The 10,631-nt window shown below is 50.6% G+C and overlaps 1 protein-coding gene across 1 annotated transcript in view; it reads right to left on the bottom strand.

The window, feature by feature from the left end:
- Rap1gap2 (RAP1 GTPase activating protein 2) overlaps positions 1-10,270 on the bottom strand; it is a 201,578-nt gene extending 191,308 nt beyond the window's left edge. The window contains exon 1 of the mRNA XM_029483716.1: positions 10,103-10,270. The gene's annotated coding sequence lies outside the window, so the exon portion shown is untranslated. The remainder of the gene's footprint in view (positions 1-10,102) is intronic.
- Between the last annotated feature and the right edge of the window lie 361 nt (positions 10,271-10,631).

Consider the following 10,631-nt stretch of genomic DNA (forward strand, 5'->3'; position numbering starts at 1 on the left):
AAGAAAGAAAGAAAGAAAGAAAGAAAGAAAGAAAGAAAGAAAGAAAGAAAGAAAGAAAGAAAGGAAGGAAGGAAGGAAGGAAGGAAGAAAGAAAGAAAGGAAGAAAGAAAGAAAGGAAGAAAGAAAGGAAGGAAGAAAGAAGGAAAGAGGCAGACAGACAGACAGAAAAAACATGGCACTGGGACTTGTAAAACACCAGTTAGTATCCCGGTTTGGTGTCGGATGCTGGCTTTATAAGTGTATGCTGAATTGGTAGGAACTCATCCATGTGTAGGCTTAAACAGTGTGCACTGCTATGGAGGTATATTGTGCTTCAATAGAAAGTTTTCTCTTTTTTTTTCAAAATATGCATGCCCTTTGACCTAGCAATTCCATCTTCTCTTCTGCTCCCTCCCATGCTCAGAGGTGGATGCCCAGTTGTTCTTTCCAGGTCTCCATCACATAAGTGTCAACCCCATTAGGTGCTGGAAACAATAGGAGTCTCCAACCCGGTGGGGAAGGGGTAAACACCTCCTGTCAACAGGGTACAGGCCAGCCAACACAGTGCGCCAGGACACAGCACTCACAGTGGCGGGCAAAGTCAAGGTCAGCTTCAGGGTGGATTAAAGAGAGCACAATCGAATCGTCCTCTAGAGCAGAGTGTTTGGTGGGAGGGCATTGGGCAGAAGTTTCTCCCCCCTGTGCTTTCCTAAGTGTCCTTACTAGGAGGCCTTATTTTTATAACTGGGGGGAAAAATAGTAGATACTCTTTAAAGGAAGCCTAAAGAGGCAAACTCACATGTGCTCAGCATTCAGAAAGCCCTGGCGTCCATCACCCAGCACCAACCCATTCATGTCTCAAAGGTACTAAGTATGAGGATCCTTTGCACTTGAGGAGCCTGGATTCAAACCCCAGCCCCGTGGCTTGTCAGTAATTCGGGCTTAGGCAAGGTTCTTAACTGGCCTTCAACAGGTTTGCAGCTCAGACACAACTTCTGTAAAGTAGAGATAATAGTGCCTTCTTCAGGGCTGGAGAGATGGCTCAGCGGGAAGAGCACTGACTACTCTTCCAAAGGTCCTGAGTTCAATTCCCAGCAACCACATGGTGGCTCACAACCACCCATAATGAGATCTGATGCCCTCTTCTGATGCATTTGAAGACAGCTACAGTGTACTTACATATTATAATAAATAAATCTTTTTTAAAAAAATAGTGCCATCTTCTAAAGGGCATTGGGGGTCAAAATGAGATCACACATGTTAAACCTTCAAGGCCATGCCTGCCACAGTCCTGTAGACTTGTCAATTAATGTGCCTGCTCAAATTCTTCCCTATTGCCAGGCAAAGTGCCCCATGTCTATGATACCAGCTACTATGGAAGCTGAGGCAGGAGGATTGTGACTTTGAGTTTAAAGCCAGCTTGGATTAAGTGCTGAGCCCAACTGGACTATGTAGCAATACCATGGCTCAAGAAAGAAAGGGCTATCGGGTCTACCATTCAGAAGTAGGGCCAGGGAATTGCCCCCAGATGACTCTGATCCAGTAAGAAATTCTGGAATGACACTCACTAGAGCATTTCCATCATCAATGATGGCCCTATTGGCTCTCGGTAGACTTGGATGCTAGGGGCTGCCCTGAAGGGCCTTCTCACTAAAGAAGATCACACTTAGCTGGGTGTGGTGGTGCACGCCTTTAATCACAGCACTTGGGAGGCAGAGGCAGGCAGATTTCTGAGTTCAAGGCCAGCCTGGTCTACAGAGTGAGTTCCAGGACAACCAGGGCTATACAGAGAAACTCTTGTCTCGAAAAAAAAAAATTACACTTCTAGGTCTTTGCCTTCCATCTGTTCACTCCATCCAGCTGAGCCCTCCCCAAGTCTCTTCTAGCATCCGAATACACTGCTCACCAGGGTGCGGCACAGGGTACACACTTGCGCCCTCTATGTACAATTTCTGGTAGTGCGAAGAGAGCACGGGATGTCTTGGTTTTTTGTTTTTTTGTTTTTTTGTTTTTTGTTTTTTGGTTTTTTTTTTTTTTTCTAGGAAGGCAGCCACATTGCCTTTGGCAAAAAGGAGAGAGGGATAGAGAGAAAGAACCCTCAGTGTTGCAACAAGGACACCATGTGAGGGCGAGTGGTCCCAGCCTGGGTTCCGACATTAAATGTAGCCATGGAGGAAACACTTCACTCTCCCAACCTGAGCCTTTCAGCTATACAGAATAAGAATAAATTTAGTTCACTCTCTCTTTCCTTCATTCTTTCTTTCTTACCTTTTTCTTTTGAGACAGATCCTTGCTAAGTTGACCAGGCTAATGATGAACCTGCAATTCTCAGCCCCACCAAGTAGCTAACCAGGCCCAGTTTGTTCCATGTTTGAAGCAGAATCATTATGCAGGCCAGGCTGGCCTGCCCTGGCGATCCTCCTGCCTTCAGCCTCCTGAGTGATGAAATCAAGGTGTGTGCTAATACATCTGCCAGTATAAATCATTTCTTGAGCACTTCTGGTGAACTAGGAAAGCCCAAATTTCTTTTCCCCATTCAATCCTTATTAGAACCATATGTACTTTCCTAATAGTTCATTAGAACCTTGAAGTTAAGAAGTTAAGGCCCAGGGCTGCTGGGTAGCAATGGCAGAATTCAAACCAGAGCCTTCTCTCTGCTATTCTTACACACTCTTACATACCAGTCTCCAAATGAGTATAGTGTTGAATGTGAAATGCCAACAGGCTGGACTTAAACAAATCTCAAGATTCTCCCCAGAGTACCTGAGAACGCCTGGCAGAGAAGCCTCGCCATCCTGGGCCAGAACAGACAAGCTGGGCAGAAGGACCATTTCCCTGGCAGGTGAACATGAACTCCAGTGAAGGCAGGTGGCTGAGACAGAAGGAGAGCCAGGGAGCTTGCCCAGACACTAACCGGGGTGGGAGCTGCAGCTCAAAAACAGCACATTCATGATCCAGTCGCTTGCATAAAGATGGAGGTGCTGTTGGGGCTCAACCCACACCCAGGCCCAGAGTGCATCTCAAGCCCCACCCTCATGGCATGACCACCAGCAACACATAGAAGAGAATGAGGCTAAACCTGGAATGATAAAACAAGCCAAGACAGAAAAGATCTTTTCCAGGCCAGGAATGCTGCTCAGTTGGTGGAGTCCTTGCCTAGCACACAGGAAGGTCTAGAGTTGTATCTCAGCACCACAAAAACTGTATGTGATTGTGTGTGCAAGAGGATCAGAAGTTTAAGGTTATCTTCAGCTACATAGTAACCTTGAGATCAGCCTAGTTTTAAACAAGACCTTGTCTCAAAGAGGAGGAGGAGGAGGAGGAGGGGAGAGGGAGAAAATAGGGAGGAGGGAGAAAAAAGGAGCAGGGAGGGAAAGTGGGTAGGAGGAGAGGAAGGGAAAGAGAGGAAGGAGGAAGAGGATGAGTCCACACATGTGTGTATAGCTGCAGGTACACTCACGTGTCTTGTGTACCTGTACACTTATGAACATGCATGCATGCACACAAAAAAAGACGCAAAGAAAAAAATGCCTTGTCCATTCAAGTTTCTCCTCTTCCCTCTGCATGCCCCACCTTTAGAAAGCTCTACACGGTGTCCACACTTAGCAGATGGGGAAACTGGGGCACAGAGAGACTTAGTCAGATGCTCAAGGTCAAGAGCTGTGGCAAATGTGTGTGTGAGACTCTGTACCTTGGAAATCATGCTGTACCACTCCCAAGGTTGGGTAGGAAAAGCAAGATACCTTCCTCATGGTTTTCTTGGGTTGCTTGTCTCTTCACTCAAACAGTATGCTGGGCAAAAGCCTAAACTAGCACCCGAAAAGAATGCATAAATATACATGAGGAGAGGAGCCATGTGTGACAATAAGCCAAGTGCCAGACATGAGCAATGAAGCCAGCATGTAATTCACCCCTAAACCTTAAATCACCCAGATGACACTAGGTAGAGAAGATATGAGTGTTCCCTGCTGAGCCCTGTCCAAACTGCAGATTCATGGGCAAAATAAATGCCAGCGTGACTGTAAGCCATACACCTCTGGTGGCTAATATGCCATATTAGATCAGTAGAGAAGCAGCAGAGTTTGAATTTTAACCAGTCAAGCTGGCTCTGGAGGTGATTCTGCAGCATGCCCTGCTGTGCAAGAGGCTGTGCAGAGGAAGGGGCTAGAGACAGAGGCAGAGGGCAGAGGCATGCCTCACCAGTCACTAGCCCATTAGTCATCAAATGCTTCTAAGGTTTATTGTTGATTTGGTTGGTTTTGGGTGTGTGTGGTTCTGTTTGTTTGTTTGGTCGGTTTGTTGGTTGGTTATCTTTGGCTTGTTTTCCAGTCCTTACTGTGTTCTGGGCTCTTCTAGTTCTGAGAAGATTTGGGGAAATAGATTGACACACCCGTGCTCCAACGGGCAGTGAGGAGGCGGGACAACTCAGGCAGGTGTGTATAGTGAATGGGTATGATTCACAGGGGACCAGCTGGCCAGGGAGCCCTGCTTCAGTGGAGTAACCCTGAAGGCCCTACCTGAGGGTGAAATGAAAGGGATGAGGTGGTCAAGGAATGAAAGACATAGGAAGCAGTGTCAAGAACAAACCCGGGTGGGCGCAGGTTCCAGCTCCACCCCTTCCTACCTTTGATCTTGGGGAAGTTACCTCCACAAGGGAACAGCAATGAGATGTTACTTCTTAGGACTGTCATCCCCACAGGTAAGGCTTGCTTCAGGGAGTAACTGAGCTAACACACATGGAGCATGTAGCCAGAGCCCAGCACAGGAAGACCTATTCTGCAGAGACCAAGACCCCAGCAGGAAGTCCAAAGTCCCAGAGACCACTTTGTCTCCTGTCAATGAACCATACTAACCAAAAATATAACAGAAGAATATACATAGGGGTCAGAGAGCCTGCCACCTGCAGCGTAGGTGACAAGAACTAGAGTAGGTCAGAAGGTGAAAGAAGGAACATGCCTCACCAGCAGAAGCCAATACACAGACCCTTCCACCTACTCCTGCAGCCAAACCCCTCCTCCCCCCACAGAGTTCAAGAGGATGGGGTTGGAGGCTGGACTCTCACTCTCCAGGAGACACCCTAAAGGCATTGGACTCCCACACATCCCAACAGGGGGAAGCAGCTGTCTCAAGGCAGGGGGGGAGGGCAAGGTAAGGAAAGCCAGTGAGAGGGCAAAACTAGGTGGGGGAGGAGGGAGACACAGGGAGCTTCAAAGAAGGGCAGAAACCCAGCTGGGATAAAGTATCACCTGCCATCGCACTCTATAGGACCTTGGTGAGCACCCAGCGGGTGGGTGGCTGACATACATCCAAAGGTACCCAGGACAAGCACAGTGCATGCAAAGACATGCCAGGAGCCACAGAGATGTCTATACATTGATCCAAAAGCAAGGCCTCCAGGACACACAATGGCACCCAGCATGGGTGTGTATACACACACACACACATACACACACCTCAGTCCTCTTGACTGCCTGCCACTCTCCTCCTGCTCCAGTTCAATTCCAGCCACTGACCCTGGATGTACCAAGGTCCTGCAGGTGACTATGCCTGGTGCCATCTGCTGATCCAGACCTCATAAATCCCAGCCAACCTAGCGTGACACAGGAAGAAAACTATCTATCCTGTGTCTACATCAGAGAGTGGAGGAGAGGTGACCTGGTCTTAAGAGAAAGGTGCAAATCAGAGCTTGGGCAAAGCAGAAAGGGTCAGCCCAGCCTTTGCCATAGGCTGGGGCCTCCAAGTCTGAGCAGGCTTGGGCATTCCATATGCCTTCAAAGCCATGGCTGCTTTGTAACATGAACAGATGGGCAGGAAAACCCTTAGCCATATCTGGATGCCCCAAAGAGTGATAGCAAACAAAGAAAAAGAAAGCACACGCACACATATGCACGCACGTGCACACACACACACACACACACACACACACATAGAATGGCAGGAAAGATCAGGCATGAAACAGAACTTCCCTCTGGAAAGACATCAAAGCACTGACAAGGATGAGGAGAGAATGGGTATGGCAGCATCAGTTTTCGCTTTTGTTTTTGTTTTTAAACTAAGCTTATTAGGACAAAAGCCACCCTCAACTGCAGAAGTCAGACTTGTCTTTAAATGACTGCTGAACCTCCCCAGCCTGTGTGGGGTGTGACCTTGCCTATAGACAGAGAGATGGAGGCAGTGACCTTTGCAATGCCAGCCTGAGCTGTCTGTGCATGGGTGGGAGGTAGCTGGATACTTCCCTACAGCATGACCTCTCCTAGAGGGAGTGCCACGTTGCTTAGAGATGGGAAAGGGTAAAGCGGTCAGGGCCACCTGGTACCATGGCAACAGGCCCTGGCTAAGGCACATCCACAACTCCCTTAGCAGATCATGACAGGACCTAAGTGTTTGAAGATGGCACCACCCCTGTCAAAGAGGGTGTATAGCCCAGAAGGAGCAGTGAGCGCATGGGAGAGAAAAGCGAGGAGGATTGGAGGGGCCGGACCCTGACATATGAAGTCTGCTTGGCTTATCTTCTAGGACTCCCCGAGTAACTTTCAACAGCTCCTTTCCTTCCCCTGCTGCCACCATCCCTCTCCCTCAGGCCCAGCCTATACTACGTTCCAGACACCTCTAACTCCGGGTACCACGGCTGACTACTCACCGCCCAGCCTTGTACTCCAGCGTTTTGGCCACCTCCTGCCAGTCTGCTCCATCTCCTGTCTTGTCTGCAGTTTCTCTAGGCTTCCCCCACCCCCTGCCCTGTCCTTTCCTGACTACAGCCCAGACCAGTGCCCACGACCATCTGCCATCTCCAAATGCAAGCATCCACTCCTCCTTCAAGCACCTGCTTCCAAGCGACTGCTCTCTCGTCCTTCCCTGCCCACTTTGGGGCTCCTGCACCCTCCTGGGTATCATTGGCTCCAATTATCAGACTGTGAACCAAATCTAGTCCAACCTGGGGAACTGGGCCACAGCCCCAGAGGCACCAACAAGAACAGAAGTCTGGCCCTCGAGCCTCAGATTTCACAACTAGGAAGGGTCTTGGTGGGGGTGGGGGGGTGTCTACCTGGTCTCATTCACAGAAGTGGATGAGAATCTGTACCACCAGACCCTGCTGCCTTCCCAGCTGCTCAGAACTCTTCCATCAGTAATGCCCTTAGCCAGATACCCAAAAATCCAATAAAGAGCCAGACATACTGGTGTGTGCCTAAAACCCCAGCCCTTGGGCGGTGGAAGTAGAAGGATCCAGAATTCAAGGTTAGACTGGTTTACATGAGACTGCCTCAAAAAATATTTTTTCCACCAAAGGCTAGCACAGAAATGTCTACCTATAATCACAGCTACTTGGGCAGCTGAGGCATGAAGATCTTGGAGCTACACAGCAAGATCTTGTCTCAAAAAAAGAAAAAAATCAAGTCAGACATGGTGGCAAATGCCTTTAATTCCAGTACTTGGAAAGCAGAGGCAGATGGAGCTTTGTCTAGTCTACAAAGTGAGTTCCAGGACAACCCAGTTTACACAGAGAAACTTTTTTTTTTTTTGAGACAGGGTTTCTCTGTATAGCCCTGACTGTCCTGGAACTCACTTTGTAGACCAGGCTGGCCTCAAACTCAGAAATCCGCCTGCCTCTGCCTCCCGAGTGCTGGGATTAAAGGCATATGCCACCACTGCCCACCTACAGAGGAAACTCTTATCTCAAAAATCTCAAAAATAAATAGATAGATAGATAGATAGATAGATAGATAGATAGATAGATAACTTGCAATATCCAGATAAGAAAACTGAAGCTCAAAAAGCTCAAACTTGCCCCAGGTCAGTGTGTGGGATGCCTCAGCATGTCACTGCCAAGCCTCTTACCCTACCTCCTACTCCAGCCACCTCCATATTGACCAGTCACTGCCCTTCACCCTAGATTGGAAGTAGGACATTCTAAGTGCCATGCATCAGAACTGAATGAGGTCACACCAGGCCCTCTGCAGAAGTGGTGTGGGTCCCCATAGAAAACCATTTGAACTTCACTTGTGCATCATCTAAAAGCAGAAGGGAGTTAATGACCATGGAGGGACCCTTGGGGGAAGTGGAACTGCTAATGGTTTCTTTCCCCAACAGAGCAGTTCTGAAATGTAGCCCTTAGGCTCCTCGGGAGACCCTCAGGAGAGGAGCAGCAGATGGTAAGGAAAGCCTCTGTGCACTGCTTGCCTTTTTCATCCGTGTACCCTCTGCCCCACTGCCCTCTATCCACTTCCCAAGTAAAGCTGGGGGCAAGCCCTTCTCCCAGGCATGCCTAGAGTAGGGAGTGGGGGTGAGCACACAGAGAGCTGGGGATGGCGCAGCACTTCACATCCAGGTCTCAGTGCCAACCAGTTATCACCAACAATGTCACCAAAGATAGTAGTTAAGCCTTCATGCTCAGCCAATGTGCCACTCTGTCACCGCCATCCATACCAGAGCCCTTTTCCTTTAAAGTTCAAATCATTCTGACCTCCTGTGACTCTGTCACACTTGATCAGATTTGCTTGCTTGCTTGCTTGCTTGCTTGTTTGTTTGTTTGTTTGTTTGTTGCTTTGGAAATCTCTAGTTTGATTTTGAGTTTGTGTTTGTGGCTTCTGAGACGGGGTCTAACTTTGCAGCCCAGGGTTGCCTTGAACTTGTGGCAATCCTCCTGTCTCAGCCTTTCAAGTACTGGGATTACAGGTATAAGCCACCATACCTCAAAGCGGGTCTTAGGAAAGAGAGAGTAAAAAGCTATGGAGGGGTCACTCACAAGAGGACCTTCTGGAACAGGGACCACTTCCTGTTGAGCTAGGATGCCCTGACCCTTGCCAAGGTGAACATCTGCCCCTGCCCCAAAACAGCAATCACAAAGGGTCTTGGCTTCAACATGCCATCCCATCCCAAGCCCCAACCTTCCCCTGCTCCTCAACATCTAGTGAGGGAGGAGGGGCCTGAGTCAGCTTCCAGACACCTGAGCAGACACATCCAGCAGATACCCACCCTTAGCGCTGGGCAGCCCAGAACCCTTGCTTAGAGGTAGGTGATGCACAACCCCTCCCAAGTCCTGAGGGAAATCACTGCCCAAGACCTCACAGGCCCTGAGTCACTCCCAGCCTCCAGGCAGCTGTGCAAGCTTTTCTGTTTATTCTTCGCCCACAGCAGGAGGAGCAGAGGGGATGAGAGCTTTCTTCACCAAGGGAAACTGAGACCTATGAGGCTCAAAGGATGGCATGCCCCGATACAGGTCCAGGACAATTCAAGTAATACCTTTAGAGGCGACCTGATGGGAGCCATTCAGAGGCTGATCCATGAATTTCGAGCGCAAACCCTGGTAGCATGTAAATGCCCTTCAGATTCGGTAAGGGTGAAAGAAAGCTACAGGGGAAAGCAGGGTGCCTCTTACCAGCTCCCAAGTCAGACATAACAAGTATAGGCAAAACCAAAGTGCAATCTATAGAGTCCCTCTGTCCTGTAAACAGGACCCCCACCCTTGACTGTCACTGCCACACCCACCCAAGGCCTCTAGAAATGAGCATCAGGCTGCAAAGCTGGCCTTGCCCCGCAGGTCCATGAAAGTCTCTGGACCGATTACTCCAATTCTACTGCCTCTCCCTGGAACAGGCACAAGCTGGCTTGGGGACAGACAGGCTGGGGCTTCTGCTCTTGCCAATAAAAACAAGTCCTCCCTCCCCAACCTAGCAGCCTAGCTTCAGCATCCTCTTGGGGTTCCTGGCTTCTTTCCTGCTACTGCCACCTGTAAACACCCACGTCTGACCTCCATCTCGGTCAGCGTCTTTCACCAGACTCCAACAGGGAGCTGACCAATATCACACGCACACACGCGCGCGCGCGCACACACACACACACACACACACACACACACGCCCCTCTTCATGGTGTGTATGCTGTGTCGCATCCGCGCACCCGGCAGGGATTTCTGTGGACTGTCACCCTACCTCCCAAACAGAACCCAGTAAGCCTAACTGCTTGGTGCGATGGGCGCGCGGAGCTCACCCGGGCCATCAGTGCTTTGCCAACACACACATCCACTCTCACAGCATCCTCTCCAATTCCACGCTCAGTCACACCCAGGACTCGCGTCCAGATGCACGCCGGCTGTGAAATTACAACCTAGCCCAGAGCCACTGACCTTCCCACACTCCCGACGTGGACGGAATGTTAATAGTCAGTCCTGCCGGCTCACCCAACGCGCGCGCTGATCGGCGCGGCGCCCACAGCTCTCCATCAGGACCGAGCCCCCTCCTCCTCAACGCGGGGTTCCCTCGCAGCCCGCCCAGCCGCGTGCACCGTCACCGCGGCGCGCACACGCGCACACCGGCCGGCACAAAGCTGCGCCCTGCCGCCCGCCCGCGGCCGCTCGCACACCTGGCGGGCGCGCCCCCGGCCTACGGAGCGCGCACACGCAGTCTCTGCCCTAGTCCGCTAGATCCCGCGCTCCAGCCCCTCGGGGCTTTTCGGAGCTGGGTCCCAGCGGCGCCCACCGCGCAGCTGCGGGAGACCGGGCTGGGTTTGGGATACCGCCGGTACTAATCGTCGAGCGCCCTGAGGGATGCTCGTGTCCGCGCTGTCAGGATATTGCCCCGGGCGGCTCCTCCTGAACAAAGGCGCAGGGTGGGGCAGGTCCTGGGGATCCCAGAGAATGAAGGGAGAAGCCCACC

The sequence above is a fragment of the Mus caroli genome, chromosome 11 (genome assembly GCF_900094665.2).
Source record: "Mus caroli chromosome 11, CAROLI_EIJ_v1.1, whole genome shotgun sequence".
Classification (NCBI taxonomy): domain Eukaryota; kingdom Metazoa; phylum Chordata; class Mammalia; order Rodentia; family Muridae; genus Mus; species Mus caroli.